The 20,085-nt window shown below is 41.5% G+C and overlaps 1 protein-coding gene across 1 annotated transcript in view; it reads left to right on the top strand.

Moving 5' to 3' along the window:
- Positions 1 to 20,085, top strand: part of TRPS1 (transcriptional repressor GATA binding 1) — a 319,326-nt gene that overhangs the window by 278,881 nt on the left and 20,360 nt on the right.

The raw sequence follows: 20,085 nt of genomic DNA, 5'->3' as shown, positions 1-20,085 counted from the left end.
AAGCTGAGTCCAAAGTATCAAAGTAGTTTGTTCTCAATTAACTCAGCAGGGGGAAAGGAGAGGTAGGGTAGAATCTTGCCTTCCCAGTGGACTCATACAATAGCAAATGGTTGTAGCCTTTCCTAACGTGTGTCTTCTTCCACATTGATACCTTTTGACATATTAATCACATTCTGAATTTGCTATCCATTAAACCACAAAAAGAGCAGTACCATGTGAAGCTCTGAATCCCTTTGATGACATTGTACTAGAAGAAACAAATTTAAAGTTAGTGCAAGAGAGGTGTCAGGTACAGTTTACCATTACAAAACTATCCATGGAGTGTAGCTCTGCTTCTTTGCACTATTCTACATAACTACGCTTGCTGTGTTTTTCATCCTGCCAGTGTCACATTAGATCATATTGCCTAAATATGTGAGCATCATAGGGGGGTGGGCAGCTGTGGTGAGTCCAGGGACCCACCCTCTACCACACAGATGGGCAGAGCTCCCGGCCTCCCATGGAAATAGCTGTATAAAAGTCCCATATTATATAGGTTTTGCCCAGAAATGAACAGGAAGTTGAAACAGCACATATGCATCTCAACTACAGTGGTGCCTCGGGTTACGAAATTAATTCATTCCGCCATTCCTTTCGTAACCCGAAAATTTCGTAACCCGAAACACTTTTCCGTTAGCACTGGAAAGCCTATAGCTGCACTTTGCAGCATTTGAATTTCGCGCCGAAATGAATTTCGTAACCCGAAAAATATTTCGTAACCCAAAACAGTTTTTGCCAATCCAACTTTTTCGTATCCCGGAAATTTCGTAACCCGATCATTTCATATCCCGAGGCACCACTGTAACTACTTCTGCTTGGTATTTCTACAATTGTGTACTGTACTAATTTTAGACTCCCTGTTTGTTTGATTTAATGCCAACATTTGTATACTGTCTTTCAGGACTAAACCTCCCAAAATGATTCATATCATACTGACTCATGTGCTAGTCAGTAAAATTCATCAAAACATGACATATGAAAACATTGAAAGAGTAGCAAATTAAAACCACCCATAACTTGTTTTCAATAACCATGTAGAAATTGGTACCATAGGGACCATACTTATCTCCCAAGGAAGGGAAGGTCTACAAACATGGGACCGTTACTGGGAAGGTCCTATTTCTAGTGCCTATCAATAGCCATCCAAAGCTGGTGTATGTATAAATTCATTGGAGTAGTATACTCTTGTATTAACATCACAGTACTGTAATCAGTCTCCACTGTGAATGCATCCTTTAAAAACCATTTTTTTCATGAGTTTTTGCATCCTGGTTTGTTTGTTGATGTACTTCTGATACAATTCTTATTGTCACATTTTACTATGTTTTAATTTTAGCTGTATGGGTTTTTTTGATGTTTGCATCATTATTTCTGTGCCAATCTGTGCTTCTCTTTTGGAGAATGGGTGGAATGAAAGAACTTCGATCAAGAAATAATGTGCATGAAAGCTGGAGGGGAGGTGTAAAAAGAAGAGGAGAAAATGTGAGAAAGGAAGTAATAATAGTATAAATGTTACTAGGGCTTGAGTAACAGCAGCCAAGCTATCTCTGACCAGATGCTAGTGAGATTCAGATTTTCATATCCAGTACGGCATTCTGCTGAAGAATAGCAGCGTGTCTATCGAGCATGTGTCAACATTTTTTGCGAAGATGGTTATTTCTGCCAACCATGACTGATAATTTTGCTGTAATTTATCTCAATGAGAGATAATATGATGGGTGTGCCAGTACATTTACAGAACTTGTATGGCTTTGCCAAGGCTGCTGGAAAACAAAAATACATGAATATATTGTACACTAGATAAGATTTACCATCTTCAAGAATCAATTCAATATTTGGCTGTAGTTTTCAAAACAATTTATTGCAGAGTAATCCCATTTACATTGAGTTTCTAAATAATCCTCAATGGGGTTAATCTCAAATGGCCTAAGGATGGCATTTCTTGCCAGCTTAGTGGGAATCTTCTGGATATTTCCCCATTTCCAATTCTACTGATTATGGTATAGAATCATAGAATAATAGAGTTGGAAGAGACCGCAAGGGCCATCCAGTCCAACCCCCTGCCATGCATGAAATCCATATCAAAGCATCCCTGACAGATGACCATCCAGCCTCTGTTTAAAGACCTCCAAGGAGGGAGATTCCACTCCACTCCGAGGGAGTGTGTTCCACTGTCGGACAGCCCTTACTGTCAGGAAGTTCTTCCTAATGTTAAGGTGGAATCTCTTTTCCTGTAACTTGCATCCATTGTTCCAGGTCCTAGTCTCTGGAGCAGCAGAAAACAAGTTAGCTCCCTCCTCAATATGATATCCCTTCAAGTATTTAAACAAGGCTATCATATCACCTCTTAACCTTCTCTTCTCCAGGCTGAACATCTCCAGCTCATTAAGTTGTTTGTCATAGGGCATGGTTTCCAGACCCTTCACCATTTTAATCGCTCTCCTTTGGACACGCTACAGTTTCTCAATGTTCTTTTTGAATTGGGGTGCCCAGAACTGGACACAATATTCCAAGTGGGGCCTGACCAGAGCAGAATACAGTGGCACTATTACTTCTCTTGATCTAGACACTATATTTTTATTGATGCAGCCTAAAATTTCATTGGCCTTTTTAGCTGCCGCATCGCATTGTTGACTCATGTTCAGCTTGTGGTCTACTTGGTCTCCCAGATACCTTTCACGTGTAGTCTCATTCATTTTTTCACCTTAAGTGCAGTACCTTACATTTCTCCCTGTTGAATTTCATTTTGTTAGCTTTGGTCCAGGTTTCTAGTCTATTCAGGTCATTTTGAATTTTGATGGAGTATCAGCTATTCCTTCTAATTTGGTGCCATCTGCAAATTTGATAAGTATGCCCCCAATTCAGTCATCCAAGTCATTGATAAAGATGTTGAATAGCACTGGGCCCAGGAAAGAACCCTGTGGGACCCCGCTGGTCACTTTTCTCCAAGATGAAAAGGAGCCATTGTTGAGCACCCTTTATGTTCAGCCAGTCAACCAGTTACAAATCCATGTAACAGTTACTTTGTCTAGCCCACATTTTACTAGCTTGTTTTCAAGAATGTCATGGAGAACCCTGTCAAAGGCCTTACTGAAATCAAGATATACTATATCCACAGCATTCCTTTCATCTACCAAGCTGGTAATTTTATCAAAGAAAGAGATTTGTCTGGCATGACTTGTTTCTCTGAAACCCAGGTTGACTTTTTGCGATTATGGCATTGCCTTCTAGATGTTCACAGACTCTTTGTTTAATGATCTACTCCAGAATCTTTCCTGATATTGATGTCAGACTAACTGGAAGATAATTGTTGGGATCCTCTTTTTCCCCCTTTTTGAAGATGAGAACAACATTTGCCCTCCTCCAGTCTGCTGGGACTTCTCCTGTTCTCCAGGAGTTCTCAAAGATTATTGCCAATGGCTCCAATATTACATTTGCCAGTTCTTTTAATACTCTTGGATGTAGTTCATCTGGTCCTGGAGACTTAAATTCATACAACAAGATATTCCTGTACTATCTCTTTACTTATTCTGTGCTGAATTGCCACTATTTTGTCCTCTGCTCCATTATCCTCATGTTGAGCACCCTTTGGCTTTTCTGAGAAGACTGAGGCAAAGAAGGTGTTGAGTAATTCTGCCTTTTCTCTGTCTTCTGTTAGCATTTTGCCATCTTCTCCATGCAGTGGCCCTACCATTTCCTTTTTCTTCCTTTTGCTGTTATCTCAAGAACATTTGATTTTTAAAGAATTTGCTGAGCCTGAGTAGGTTCAATTTAAGAGTTATTGCTAAGATTTTATGTTCATTTCTTGGAAGATAGCTGATATAATGTGCTATCTGGAACCTGGTTCACTTTCCATTTCTTTCATGCTCTAGTGTCTGTTCTAAGGGTGTTAGAACTGAAACAGAGCTGTTCTTAATAAGTGAACAGAAAGGAGGGAGCCCTAATTCACCAAATAATTTGTATAAGCATTGCTGTTTATACAAAGAAAACAGCACATGACATTTTAGAACAGCAGCAAAAGTAAGTGGCCCCTGCCTCATGGAGCTTACAATCTAAAGTTTGATACTGTAGAGAGAACAGAGGAAAGAGAGAAATGGAATTGATTGGGGAGCTAAGAGTAAAAGGGGGACAAATGTGAGGAAATGCAGTTGTGTACATCCTTGGCTGCATATTCTTGTTTTAGAGTCAGATTAAGTTCAGAGGGCAGTCTCCCTGCCTCGTTCATGGAATATTACTACTACTTCTCTTCTCAACTAAATATGGAAAGACTGAATAGATGCACTGTTCAATTAGTAGTGTTAGATGTCCTCACTGTAGAAGAACCCTTCCGCATGAGGTAAAATGTGAAGCTCAAGACTGTACCATAATAGGTACAATCACAGTGGTTTCCAGGTGTCTATGTAGGTGGTAAGGCAAGTTAGGATCAATAACGAAAGACAGGTAAATAGGTAGAAGAAAAAAAATAGGCAGAAAATAGTGATATCAACAACAGCAAGCATGCAAGTGATTATGGAAGGGCCATTAGAATATGGAATGCCATGGGCTTCTGTCATCTGAATTCCCTGATTGTAATAGACAGAGAGAAAAGGGGAGGGGGACTACAGGATGAACTGGCACCATAAAGACCATAGGAAAACCATAATGTATTTCATTTGATTTAAAGAACCAGTACACATTTTGGGATTGATTTGACTTTGGATATCCAGGAGTTCTGAATACTGAATGTTTCATCTTGTTGTCTTCGGAATTCAGTTTGTCTGAGCTTTTGAGAAGGTGGCTGCAAGAAATGGATTTCAGAAATAATTTGTTTAGCTGGTATCTAATTGTTGAAGAATGCCCTTCTGAAACCTACCCACTCACATATGAAAGTATGTGGTATGTGTGCACACTGTACTGTTTTAGCCTGGCTGTGCTGCATTCCTATGTGGCATTCTTCCCTTCCCCCATTTTTATTTTACTTTTTACACATTAAGGTTCCTGTTTTGCATTGGAATACTTTTGTTGTTATTTTCTAACACAGGGTCTTATTCATCACTTGAACTGGAATCTCAAAATAAAGTGTTTAGTGCATTTTGAAGTGTTGTGTATGAACTGGAAATACGTTTTCTGATTATTATTATTTTTAGGAGTGTGTGTTATAAATGCCTTGACCCACTTCAAGCTTGAGATAAAACTGGCATCATCTGTATGGTTTTATCTTGCTGTCACTTTTAAATAGCTAATCTTGTTCACTGATATTCTCAGTATAAGATGCATGCTAAACCATACAAGATGCTTCATTTCATGCAATCCAACCTCTGCATATGGTCTTTTAAGACACACACACAGAGACAAAAAAATGTAATCACTGAATCTTGGTGGGAGGCCAGCAGGCATTTAGCTTTGCTGCTAGACTGTGTGTGGTTGTTGTTGTTGATAATTCTGTTGTGTTGTTGTTGCTTTTAAAAGAACAGATTTCTTCGTTTTGGTCTCAACATTAGTCCAACTGTTGTATGTTCTCTGAAGGCAAGTGGGTTTGTTTGCATTGAAAGATTTGTTGTGGATTTTCAACAGGGCTTCTGTGTGTGTGTGTGTGTGTGTGTGTGTGTGTGTGTGTGATGCTCAGTAAATATTGGCCTTCAGGGTTATTTTTCAGTCACACTGAATAGGCTGTTAATTTCTACCAAACTGCAAAGTGCAGAAAATCTATTTCCCTGATTTTGTTGCCATTGCAATTGCACCTCTTTGCTTTTTTCTCTATGCAAAAGCTATTTTAAAAAAACTTTAACAATGCAGTCGTATTTAGAAGGCAGGAGAGCAACAGAGTGGAAAGGTAAAAGAGCTGGACAATTCTTCCCCAAAAACTAATTTTTAAAAGTCCCTGCCTTGGGAAAATGTCAGGATAAAAATAAATAAATCATAAAGTAATCAAAGAAATGCATACTGATGCATCTAAGCAGCAGAAACATTTTGTTTTGTTCCCATTTGTTTTTCAAATTTTGAGAGTGACATAAAAGTCATTGCATAGCAATACTGTACATCATTCACTAACAATTGAACATTAATTGTTCTCCCAATATACTGTAAATTTCAATCCAACCACTTATCCATGGGATTGTTATTCATGATTTCACTTCCCCATGTCCAGAAGAAAAAAAGGTCTCTCTCGGCATCTGGAGGGCCTCAGCATAACCGCATGGTCAGTCTTTGCCAGAAATACAGTATAGTGCAGGGGTAGGCAACCTGCGGCCCATGGGCCGAATGCGGCCCGGTGAGGCCTTGGGACTGGCCCCAGCCCGGTCCTGCCACTGATTGCCGCCAGGGCCTTTGGCCTCTCGCGTGAGGGCCTTTGGCCTATCAGGAGGAGGCGGGCAGGGGGGGCAAGCGGCGGGCAAGGGGGGCAATTGTCTATAGAAGCCTCAGAACATGCATTTATATTAACATTTTTTTAAAAATCAGCAAATTTTTTCGTGTGTCATCCATTTTTTAAAAAAGTGTCATCCATTTGAATTGTCCTACATTTGTCCCAGTTTATTTATTTTATAATGTTTATTAAAAATTATTTTAATTATTTATTTTTTGGCTTCGGCCCCCCAGTTGTCTGAGGGACAGCAACCCAGCCCCCAACTCAAAAGGATTGCCTACCCCTGGTATAGTGTTTGCCATTAACTGTGGTGTTCACTATCTGCAGTAATTCTGGTAACATATCTCCCCATCATCCCTGTGAATGTGGGGTCAACTGTAGTAAGAAATTATCCTTAAATTTTCCTTGCAGTACAGACTAAAGCAGCAAAGAAACTGCATACTGATGGTTTACTGTATATTCTATATAATCTACAGGTGCATATTCTGTCTAATCAATGCAGTTGATATTTTCCACAATATCCTGTATATTCTATATTATATAGGAAAAGATAAATCGATGGAGATTTTGAAATTTAGAGAGATAACTTCTGAAGAACTTGCATTTGGATGATTTTTCTAGATGTGGACATGGATTGAAAGAATGGCCAGATTCTTCCAACTCCTCTGTCAAAATCCAGGACTTTGTGGACTTGTATAATAACATCCAAAATCCACAAAACAGTGATACCTTTTTTAAGCCAACCCAAATGCACAAAATGAATGTTACAAGCTTTCAAAGCTTCATTGGCTTCTTCTTCAGGCAAAGGTGTTAAAATTATACAGGAGAAAAAAATGTTACAGTGTTAGAGTCACAGTCCTAATTCTGTAACAATGTTGTTGCTCACAGTTAAGATGACATGGAGGAATGGTCAAATAGGCAAGCCACTCCTCCTTACAGCCATGTGGGTTCTGGAGACAAAGAATTGTAAAGTCCAAGAAATAAAATTTACACTCAATTAGCAACACAAATAAAGAGACTTTGATCTCCAGATTGCCTGTTAACCACTGTTGATGACTTGATCATTGTTTCTGATACATAATTAGAGTAAAAGGCCTGTTCCAGACAGCCAAAATAAAGCTGCTTCGAGTCACTTTGGAGATATGGTATTTCAATGATGCATGAGTCCTAAGAGTCTGGAAGCTTCACCAAAGCTGCACTCTAGTCCTTAGGACTGGAGCGTGGCTTTGGTGCGGCTTTTGGACTCTTAGGATGCATGCATCATTGAAATACCATACCTCCAAAGTGACTCGAAGCAGCTTTATTTTGGCTGTTTGTAACAGGCCAAAGATTTCAAGGTGTGGTCTTGGAAACACTATGGTTTCCTAGAACAAGGGTTCCTCAAAAGCTATGAAGAATTCTCCACTGTGAAGAACAGAGAGGGCAGACCATCTTTGGAAGAGAGATTGCTTCCCCAGTCTCAATCTTATGTGCAGCTAGACAAGAATGTTCAGGGTATTTGGAGGTGTATTGGTCACTCATTCATTGGTGATGGAGAATCCAAGCATCCTCTCCAACATATCATATGCATTTTAACAGATGACAGGGTACACCCTGTTGTTGTAAGTAATGTGAAAGACTCTCATAGTATCTCCCCATCAGACAATTTGAGGCAAAAATACTGAAAAGGAACAGGCAATATTACCAAGAGACATCAAGCACAGCAAATAGTTCTAGGTATGAAGGGTTTTCAGTGTCTCTCCAGTGCCAAAAATTTGGGACTGAAGGAAGATTTTGCTGAGAAAAGGCAAAATTTTTATTTGGGGGCAGTACTGCCTTCATTTTGCCCCTTGCGTAGCTACTGTATACCTCTGTCTAGAAGAATCAGTTTGGTAACTTTAAAAAGAAAATACTCATTTCTTGCACATTCCTTGTTGGTGACTTGGTGGAAAACCTTGTTACACATGTTCTCTGCAAAAGGGCAGCTTTGTAAAAATATTGCCTGGAATTAGCTTACTGGGTCCATGTGTTGCCCATTTGCTTGTCAGGGATAGTTTAAGAGGGCAAAAGAGGGGGCTTGAGTGACTGCCAGTCTGTCTTAAAGTATGGTAATGAGGCTAATTAGAAGAGATGAGAGCTCAGCCAAATCTGTGAAGGCAATTATCTGGGAAACCTTTGTGTCATGTTTTATCTTTATCAGGTGACTCTCTGTTTTGGCACTTGCATACAGCTACAGGGAGAGGTTGAAAAGGGTACGGCATTTTTGCTTTTTAGAACACTCGAAATAAAGCATTAAGGTATAGCAGATATTAAACCAGGAGATCCGCATAGCCAAAAACAGGAATATGTACCTCTATAGGGACCCCACTGGCTTTTCTTGTATTCCTCAACTGACTGCGTAAATGAAAAGAAAATCATGTTTAAAATTAGCATGCCTGAAGTCAATGGCAACTTCTGCTGTTTTTCAGTTGTTTTGACATGGTACATTTTATGTTACTTATGCAGGATTAGAATTCACCATGTTTGATGGGAGACTACACATTGGGTGGGTTTGGGAAGAAGCATAACAAACCCACTTTTAGAAATAACAAACAGGGATTCAGAATAGTTAATTGGAAATAGAAATGTAAGTTCTTCTCATGCAACAAAGAATAATTACTATAAGTTTTCCTCCCAATGAGGAAGAAAATGAATATTTCTGCACAGTATTTTCCCGATATTTGAGCATCCCAAAGTGTGCCAGGAGATTATTCTGCACAGAAAATGATGGGGTTTGTTTTTGCACAAACACTAAATTTTCTGTGAAGAAAACAGGTTTTTTGTGTGTGTAGAGAACAACACCCCAGAACACTTCCATATATTTGAATACCAAGAAAAACTGCAAAATTTTTGCTGCTCTATTATTTTCCTTAATGATATTCCCCAACTGCTGGGAAACCATAAAACAAATAACTGAGAATATTTTTTCCAACCCTACATTGACATTTATGTCCATTCTCAAGTGAAATGAATGAGACTTCTTACACTCCTGCAAACCGTATCTATTTCCGTAGGCTGTATGCACGAAAGGTTTGCAAGGAACTGCGCCCTTTGCTTCTTAGTACATCTGACTTTGACATCTCATCTTGTGCAGACACTGATTAGAAAGGAAACATTAAACACTGCAAATGAAAAACATGTGTCCACCATATTGATGGGTTCTTGTGTAGGTCCTACAAAGGAAAAAGAAGGGGCATGTGACACTTGAGCAGAGATTGTGCATTAAAGAGAACTTAACAAGGCTTCAATATGTTTGACATTTTGAACAGCGATCCTGACTTCACAAACCTGTTCCCTAGGGAGTGAGAGTGCATAGATATACAGAATTGGCACATTGCATCCTCTATAATTCAAGCTATATTTGAAAGTCCTTCTCCCTGCCTCTAGCAGACATATTTTGTTTTGCTTGGTAGATGGGACAGAATAAAGAATGAAAGTTCACATGGCGGGCTGGGGATGAGAGGAGTGCTTTCTATTAATTTTCTGTGTTGCATATATTATGTTCATATTGCAGCCGTGTATGTTTTATGTTCTACAAGAGTGCAACAGCTTAACTGTTTATTACAAGTAATCACACAGGGAGTAGGTCCTTCTGATGTGGTGTTTAGGAGGGTGGTGTTAGATCATTGGACTATGAAACAAGTGTGGGCAGTAAAGTCTAAATCTGATGGTTAATCCAGGCTAGACTAGATCAATTGAATGAATGGTAATTATTGACTTACCATTCAGCAGTTGATTTGGTGAGTCTACTCTAGTTTAGGAGGTAATATTTACTGTCAGAAAAAGAAAGTAGCACGAGCCAACATTGTGTAGGGATTTGAGTGCTGAACTAAGATACTGGAAGACCAAGGTTCAGATCTGTGCTTGACCATGGAAACCAACTAGGTGATCTTAGGCAAGCCACGTTCTCTCATAAAAAGGCAACTATTGCCAATAAAACCCTGCAATAGGGTTGTCTTAGGGTCATCCTAAGTTGGAAATGACTTGACGGCACATAACAGCAAAAGAGCAGCAAAACCTTATCTAAAATATTAAAATTATAGAATCACAGAATCGTAGAGTTGGAAGAGACCACAAGGGCCACCCAGTCCAACCCTATGCCATGCAGGAACTCTAAATCAAAGCATCCCGAACAGATGGCCATCCAGCCTCTGCTGAAACACTTCTAAAGAAGGAGACCCCACCACATTCCAAGGGTGTGTGTTCCACTGTCGAACAGCCCTTACTGTCAGGAGGTTCCTCCTAATGGCGAAGTGGAATCTCTTTTCCTGTAGCTTGCCTCTGTTGTTCTGGGTCCTGGAGCAGCAGAAAATAAGCTTGTTCCCTCCTCAATGTGACATCCCTTCAAGTATTTAAACAGGGTTATCATATCACCTCTTAACCTTCTCTTCTCCAGGCTAAACATCCCCAGCTCCCTAAGTCGTTCCTCATAGCACATGGTTTCCAGGCCTTTCAACATTTTAGTCGCCCTCCTTTGGACACGCTCGAGTTTTTTCACATCCTTTTGAAATTGTGGTGCCCAGAACTGGACACAATATTCCAGGTGGGGCCTGACCAAAGCAGAATACAGTGGCACTATTGCTTCTCTTGATCTTGACACTATACTTTTATTGCATGCAGCCTAAAATTGCATTGGCCTTTTTAGCTGCCACATCACATCGTTGACTCATATTCAACTTCTGATCTACTTGGACTCCTACATCCCTTTCACATGTAGTCTCGTTCAAGCAGGTGTCCGCCATCCTATGTCTGTGCATTTCATTTTTCCGCTCTAAGTGCAGTATCTTACAGGTCTTCGTGTTGAATTTCATTTTGTTAGCTTTGGCCCAGCTTTCTAGTCTATTCAGGTCATTTTGAATGTTGATCCTGTCCTCTGGAGTATTAGATATTCCTCCTAATTTGGTGTCATCTGCAAATTTGATACGTATGCTCCCAATTCTGTCATCTAGGTCACTGATAAAGATGTTGAATGGCACTGGGCCAAATACAAACCCCTTTGGGACCCCACTGGTCACTTCTCTCCAGGATGAAATGGAGCCATTGTTGAGCACCCTTTGGGTTCGGCCGGTCAACCAATTACAAATCCATGTAATAATTACATTGTCTAGCCCACATTTCACTAACTTGTTTGCAAGAATGTCATGGGAAACCTTGTCAAAGGCCTTACCAAAATCAAGATACAGTATACTATATCCACAGCATTCCCTTCTTTTCCAGCGATGGAGGGGAGGGATCCTCAATCGGATTAGTTCCCTCCTCTTGCTCCAGTAGGCAGGACTAGAGAATTGCAGGTGACATCATGGAGGGGATGCCCCCTGAGTCTCCAGTCTGGTTCTTGCCTTGATCCAGTTAGGTCGTTTTTTCATTTTCTCCTTTCTCCTTTATTTAAAAAAAATCTTTTCCTTCCTTCTTTCCTTTACCAGAGTGAGGACTAGTTAGGGTCCAGATGCTGGATGGATGTGAAGAGGAGGATAGCCCCAGCATGTCTGGGCAGCCCTCCATTTCCCTACAAGCCCCAAGGATGGCCCACTCCACGGAATTGGAGGGCTCCAGGGTGGCACGGCCAGAGGAGGGAGAACCCTTTTCTCTGCGCCATAAGGCACCATGCCACTCTCAGCCTTCCCGAAAACGGGAAGTCGTGGCGCTCACAGAGGAGCCTGTCAGGTACATAAATAGCCCCAACCTGCCTGCCTCTTCGACCCCCGCCCTTACCCGCCCCCCCCGAGATCGCCACTATGCTGGCCTCCTTCTTCGCCTTGCAGGCATCCGCCATTGTGGGTCAGACCGGCACTTCCCTTTCTCTCCTGGGGTCCCTGCCTGCCACAGCCGCTTCCCAGCCAGAGGCCTCCACCACCACCCATCCACAGGATGGAGGCTCTTTGCTTTTTAATAAGGCCCCAATAGAGCCTTCCTCTCCCTCTGGCCCCTCCAGGTCCTCTTCTGAGGCTATTCCTCCCATAGAGAGGGGTAAATTTACTCCCAGGCACCACAAGCGGCACAAGTCAATTAAAAAACCCCGCCAAGTCTAACAACTCCAGGGCTGGCCTTAAGCGCAGAGCGATCCCTAGTGGCCACCACTCTTCAAATAAAAGGGCCAGGCCTATAATATCTGATCATTCCTCTGATGAGGTTTTGGAGGACAATTCCCAATCTCAATTTATTTCTGGGGGGGGGGTTAAAATGAGCTTTCCGAAGAGAAGGAGGCTGACTCACCTCTCCCTCCCTCTTCAGCCAGACTTTTTCAAACTGAGGATTTTGCTGTTTTGCTCAAAAAGGTAGTCAAAGCTCTGGATCTAGCTGAAGTCCCAAAACCTGCTCAGCCTCTAGATCCTGATCTACCTCAAGGCAAGGGCGAGTCATTTCCTCAACCCCGCTCTTCTACCAATGAAGTTCCTTCCCATCTGACTTCATGAGGGTAGTTAGAGAAGAATGGTCTAGGCCCGCTGCGATTAGACCAAGCCCTTCTACTGTCAAACAGTTCTATTCTCTGCCTAAGTCCGTGATGTCAAAATTCCAGGTGCCTCTGGTTGACGCTCCTGTTTCTGCCCTTGTTTCATTGGCTGTTTACGCTAAAGATGGCGATGACACTCTAAAAGTCCCTGAAGATAAAAGTGCTGATTCGGCCCTAAGAAAGAGCTTTGAGGCATCCCCCACAACCATCAGAGCTTCGTCTGCCATTTCCATTCTGTCTAGGGCAGCATACAGTTAGGCCAAAGACATCATTCAACTGATTCCCAAAGGAGACACCCGTCTTAGACAGGGAATAAACAAGTTCATCAAGGTTCTGGCCTTTACTTCAGATACCTCTGTGGACATCATCCAGTTCTGCGCTAGAGCTCAAGCCACTTCCATCCCAGTCGGAAGGCAGATATGGCTCAAAAACTAGCTGGTTGACACGCGATCTAAACAAAACTTCATTATGTCACCATTTGGAGGTTCCAAACTTTTTGGAGCGACCTTGGACCCTATACTTATCGAAACAAAGGACAAGAAAAAGGCACTCCCATCCTCTACAAGATGAGGTGACAAAAAGAACTCCCGCCAAAACTAGTCATCCTTTTGTTCCTTTCGCAACAACAACTATTCTTATCGACAAAAAGACAACAAATACGGTAAACAATCTTGGTCCGACCAAAAATTCTCAACAGGCTCTCAGTCTCAATCCCATAGGTTCTCCAAAAACACCAACAACCAAGGATCATCTAACTCCACAAAGCAGTCTTCCATGCAGAGATCCTGACTGTCCGCCCAACCTAATAGGGGGCAGACTTCAATATTTTTTCAACAACTGGAACAACACCACTTCCGACAAATGGGTCTTGTCAACTATTTCAGAGGGCTACTTGATAGCGTTTTCCCGCCTTCCTCTTGACCACTTCACCATTTCCCCAAAGTCGAAGCATCCACTCAAACACTCCCTGATGTTAGAGGCGATCAACCATCTACTACACATAGGGGCCATCGAGACGGTGCCACCATCAGAGAGGCACAAGGGATGTTATTCACTCCTCTTCATTGTACCCAAAAAAGACAAGTCGTGGAGAGTGGTGCTCAACCTCAAAAGGGTCACCAAGAGTGTTTGCAAGCGCCATTTCCGCATGGAGACACAGAAAACCATCCTAGAGTTGATCAAACCACTAGATTACCTTGCCTCTCTGGACTTGTCGGAGGCTTATCTTCATGTTTTGATTCATCCTTCTCATCGAAGATTCCTTCGTTTCTGTTACAACTCCCAACACTACCAATACAAAGCTCTCCCATTTGGACTATCCTCCGCCTCTTGGGTCTTCACCAAACTGATGGTAGTGTAGTTGCTCAGTGACAACTCCAGGGTCTTCAGGCCTCCAGAGTGACCCACAATCGTCCTCTCATCCTTAGCCAAATATGGTTTTCTGTTAAATCATGGGAAGAGCCACCTCTGCCCTTCTCAATCACTACTCCATCTGGGTACTTAAATAGACACCATGCACGGAACTGTCTCTCTTCCCCCAGAGTGGATAAAGACCTCATGGGATCTTCATTTGGTTCTGGCAGCCCTCACCAAGGCTCCTTTTGAACCTCTCTCCACAAAAGAAGAAATATATTTAACTTGGAAGGTTCTTTTCCTAGTGGCCATCACCTCCGCCAGGCGGGTGTCGGAATTGTCGGCCCTATCTGTCAGAGCAGAACTTTGTACCTTTCGAGAAGACTCAGTGGTGCTACAACTCAATCCGTCCTTTATTCCCAAGTTCAATTCAGTTTTCCACAGATCTCAAGAGATCATTTTGCCATCCTTTTGGCCCAATCCCAAGAAGGACTTGGAGAAAACCTGGCATTCTCTAGACGTCCGTAGGGCCTTCCGGATCTATATCAAACGCACACAGTGTTTTCGTCTTTCCGATAGACTGTTTGTGTCTTTCACCTCAACTTCCAAGGGCAAAAAGGTTTCTTCCTCTACCCTGTCTAGGTGGATTAGAGACTGCTTTCAAGGTGTTATTCTTTTAACAACTCTACTATGCCACGGGCTACTACTGCCCATTCTACACGTAGCGCTGCTACTTCGGCCGCACTTTCTACCAATGCTCCCTTGCTAGATATCTGTAGGGCTGCCACTTGGGCTTCCCCGTCCACCTTTGTCCACCATTACCGTCTCGACGCATTCCAGTCTACAGAAGCGTCGTTCGGCAGGCAGGTTTTACAAGCTGTTGTCTAGATTGATGACAGTTCTCCCTCCCATATTCAGATAGCTTTGGCATATCCCGATTGAGGATCTCTCCCCTCCATCGCTGGAAAAATGAACATTGGCTTACCTTGTGAGATGTTTGATTTCAGCGATGGAGGCGGAGGAATCCTACCCTCCCTGAACTGAGGCGATGCTTCGGTGAGGAGAGGTTTAATCTAGGTTAGACTCTATGTTCTATAGTTCTTAGTTCCGGTTACCTGTTTGCTAGTTATTCTGTTCAGTTTATAGTTTCGGCTGCAATAATGACTGGAGACTCAGGGGGCGTTCCCTCCATGACATCACCTGCAAGTCTCTAGCCCTGCCTATTGGAGCGAGAGGAGGGAACTAACCCGATTGAGGATTCCTCCGCCTCCAACACTGAAAACAAACATCTCACAAGGTAAGCTAATGTTCATATCTACCAAGCTGGTAATTTTATTGAAGAAAGAGATAAGATTTGTCTGGCATGACTCGTTTCTCTGAAACCCGTGTTGACTCTTGGTTGTTATGGAATTGCCTTTCAAATGTTCACAGATTCTCCGTTTAATGATCTGCTCTTCACTGGTATAGATGCTAGTCTGACGAATTAGCATTTTTGGGGAGCCCCCCCCCCCCCCCCCCCGCTTTTTGAAGATAGGGACAACGTTTGCCCTCCTCCAGTCTGCTGGGACTTCTCCTGTTCTCCAGGAGTTTTCAAAGATTATTGCCAATGGCTCCGATATTACATTTGCCAGTTCTTTTAATACCCTTGGATGTAGTTTATCTGGTCCTGGAGACTTATATTCATTTAGATTAACCAGGTATTCCTGTACTATCTCTTTACTTATTCTGTGCTGAATTGCTGCTATTTTGTCCTCTGCTCCATTATCCTCATGTTGAGCACCCTTTTCCTTTTCTGAGAAGACTGAGGCAAAGAAGGTGTTGAGTAATTCTGCCTTTTCTCTGTCTTCTGTTAGCATTTTGCCATCTTCTCCATGCAGTGGCCCTACCATTTCCTTCTTCTTCCTTTTGCTGCAGACATATCCAAAAAAAGCCCTTTTTTATTGTTCTTAACCTCTCTAGCAAGCCTGAGTTCATTCTGCGGTTTAGCTTTTCTGACTTTACCTCTACACAGGCTAGCTATTTGTTTGAATTCCCCTTTGGTGATTTCCCCATTTTTCCATTTCTTATACATGCTCCATTTAAAAGCTCAGTTGAAAGTTCCTTAGTCATCTATCCTGGTTTCTTGAGACACGTCCCATTTTCCCCCCCTCACTGGAACTGTTTGAAATTGTGCCTTCAGTATCTCCCTTTTGAGAAACTCTCATCCATCCAGAACTCCCTTCTCTTTTAGTATTCCTGACCATGGGATCACCCCCAGTATTTCTCTAAGTTTACTAAAATCAGCTTTTCTAAAGTCTAGAATGCGTGTCTGACTATGCCTGGCTTCTCCTTTCCATTGTATAACCAACTCCAGGAGAACATGATCACTCCCACCTAAGGATCCCACCACTTGCACTCCATTAACTAGGTCATCCCTGTTGGTTAGGATCAAATCCAAAATAGCTGATCCCCTTGTTGCCTTTTGGACAATGAAATTGTCTCCAAGACCAGTGAGGAATTTGCTAGAGGAATATGCTAGACCTTGAGGATTTGGCTGAGTTTGACTTCCAGCAAATATCAGGATAGTTGAAGTCACCCATCACTACTACATCTCTCCTTTCTGATGTGTAGTCATCTGTTCTTGAAAGACGTCATCAAATTCCTCCATCTTTCCTTATCATGTAATTTATGAGAAAAGTACCACAAAAACACCACAGATTTTAGATGAAGGACTGTGTTTTGCGTAGAGATTTTTCCTATCAAATTACAGTCATCTCTATAGAAAAAGACTAAGATCAGGCAACAAGTCATAGCAACATAGGGAGCCACTGCCAGTCGGAGTAGGAAATATTGGGCTAGATACTGAACTAGAGTAATAATCTGATCTAACGCAAATTGCTAAACTGCTAGGGTATATTAACTATAAAGAATAAAACAACAATCACCAAATTAGAATAGCTAGAAACTTATTTAAATATTAGAATATTTTCTTTATTTTCTGCTCCCATTTATTTCATTGGATAGCCTTATCACATGATAATTTAGATAATTTAGATGAAATTAAATATTTCACAAAGTATTTACAGATCATAGTTGCTTGGATTCATGATCTGCTTTTAGTGGACAGAAACACTCTGTTTGCAGAAGATGTCCTTATCTGATTTTGTCCCCTACTAACAGCTCATTTCATTACCAGCTCCTCTCCCCTATTTAACATTTTCTGGAGGTTGAAATGACTGCTGTGAGAAGGTGGGCAACTATAGGTTGAAAGCTGCGTGATATAATTTGTAGATTATGCTGACCATGTGTAGATAGCATTGTGATACTCTCAATGTTACAAACCATTACTTGGTGCCTAGTTGTAACATATTATTTCCTGCACAGAAAATACTGTTCTCTGTGCAAAACAACCATGTGCAGATTTTGCACAAAGTCCCAAACTCATCCGGGTCTGTCTTCTCCAGAAAATTACTCCTCCACTTAACTGAAATATCCATTCCTGATACAGTTCATTAAGACAGAGTTCAAAGATGTTAGTCTGTAGAATCAGTTTCCGAAGGGAGAAGAGGGAGATATAAATAAAATTTATTATTATTATTATTATTGTAGCACCTTTGAGAATAACTGAAAGAAAGAAGTTGGCCCCATGAGCTTTCGTAGATGCATTTAGTGGAGTGGAAACCAGGGGCAGACATATATAGGCCATTGGTATGTAAGAATGTCAATTCAAAATCCTGTGTGTATGGAAATGAAGTAGCAAGTCCTGTTTTAACTATGGCCATTAGTGAACAAAGACACTGGGAACTACTAAAAGCCCTAGTGGCACAGTGGTTAAATGCCTATACAACAGCCACTCACTCACAAACCATAAGGTTGCGAGTTCAGTTCCAGCCAAAGGGGCTCAAACTTGACTCAGGCCTGCATCCTTTCGAGGTCGCTAAAACAAGTACAGTGGTACCTCGGGATACGAAATACCCAGGTTATGAAATTTTCGGGATACGAAAAAATCCCATAGGAAAACATTGTTCCGGGTTACGAATGTTTTTTCGGGTTACGAAAAAACTTTTGGTGCTTTTTTCGGCTTTTTCGCACGGAATCGCGGCTTTTCCCCATTAGCGCCTATGGCAATTCGGCTTACGGAGGCTTTTCGGGTTACGAACGGTGCCACGGAACGAATTAATTTCGTAACCCGAGGCACCACTGTACCCAGATTGTTGGGGAATTAGTTTACACTTTGTAAGTGCTTAAGTGCACTGATAAGTGGTATAGAAATGAACTTGCTATTGCTATTTCTAACTAGCCAGTGTGTATGGAAACGAAGAAGCAAGACCAGTTTGACTTTGGAAACTTGCCTGTAGGTGAGGAGAACAGATGGGTGTAGGACACCCCCCTGAGGATGGGATCAGATAGTATTGAAATGTGTATAGTGGGTTCCTGTTCAACCCATTGAGCAAAGTTTCAAAACCATCTACAGACAGACATGGTCAAGATGTGAAGGTCTCTGACACTGGGAAGCACAAATTATAAATGCCAAAGCATGTTAGTATGTCATTGATCCACCTAAATTGGACAAAAAATAAGAAACAGATCTGGGTATCAGCAGCACACATTACCTACATCTTAGGTGCTGTCATGAGTTGTTGTTAAAAGATTTTTCTTTAACATGGATATATTTGGGAATAACATGGGGATAAAATGGGTATATTTCTTTCTTTTCTAGCTACCACACTGCAAAAAAAAAAAAAATATATACAATGGCCAGTGAATCACTGTGCCAAAATGAGAAGTGGAGTGTTAGCACTGGCTGGAGTTACGAAGATATTTTGGAAACCTTTAATGAGCCATCTAATTGTATTTCTGCTGGTTGCTTTTGGAAGTCTACGAAAATCAACTCAGCAATGTCATAGCTGAATGATTGGAGCCAGCTTTAAAATCTCTTGCTGCAACCAGTCCATTATTATCTGTAAAGCAAAACTTGGCCTTTAGGGGAAACTGATGGGGGTGGGTTAGTGGCATTGAGGAGAAGACTAAAGGTTTTGAAACATCTGACTTGGAACGATAAATACTGGCTGCCTGAAAAACAAGAATAATGAGGCCATTTTTTTAGTATTTTCATTTAATGGATTCCAAAATAGTTACCTCATAAAATAAATAGTTTTAAGTTTCCACATTAGTTTGCCTTTAATCCATATATGCAATGAATTCTCGTAAAGAAATAAAGAATGCTTGTACCCTCAAATATTCTACACTGAGGCTACCACAGGGAAGCTAATTATCTTTCTATCTCAACTATGGGGAATCACTGAACACACACAAATGCACTGATTCTGCCAATAGTACTCTTCTCCCTAAGGCTGAGGCCAATGTGTGCAATTTGTTAAAGAAAGGACATGGCTGACATTCCAGCCATAGATCCTAGCCTGTCTTGTGTAGGATTTTCTTTTTCAAAAGAGGTGCTCTTGACATTGGAAGCTACTAACGCCAAAAAAAAAAAAAAAATCCCTCTATACCTTATAACTTACCATTTCGTGAGCCTATCCAGCAGAGTCTTGGTTTTCAGCGGATCAACCCACTCATATTATTTGGCTTAGAAGTTGTGCTGTCTCCTCATCTTTCCCCTCCAATTCATCAGTGGACGTCTGACTTCAATGTGGAGTAGTGGATTAAGGCTAAATAACAGGGACTTCCTTTAGCTGGTCTCCATCAATGGAGTTTGATTTGGGTCTATAACTAGTGGTCTCCCTCCACCATGATGAGCTCCCCCATGGCTGTGTAGCCAATTTCTAACCAAGTCTGCAGTTCATGAGGTATGAATATCTCTTGGTTTCTGGGCAGCCTTTATCTGGAAGAAATTATTATCACCAGGGAAGTCCCTACACTTCAGGAGATACCAAACAGCATT

Source organism: Sceloporus undulatus, chromosome 4, assembly GCF_019175285.1.
Source record: "Sceloporus undulatus isolate JIND9_A2432 ecotype Alabama chromosome 4, SceUnd_v1.1, whole genome shotgun sequence".
Taxonomy (NCBI): Eukaryota; Metazoa; Chordata; class Lepidosauria; order Squamata; family Phrynosomatidae; genus Sceloporus; species Sceloporus undulatus.
This window is presented reverse-complemented; position numbering and strand designations above follow the sequence as displayed.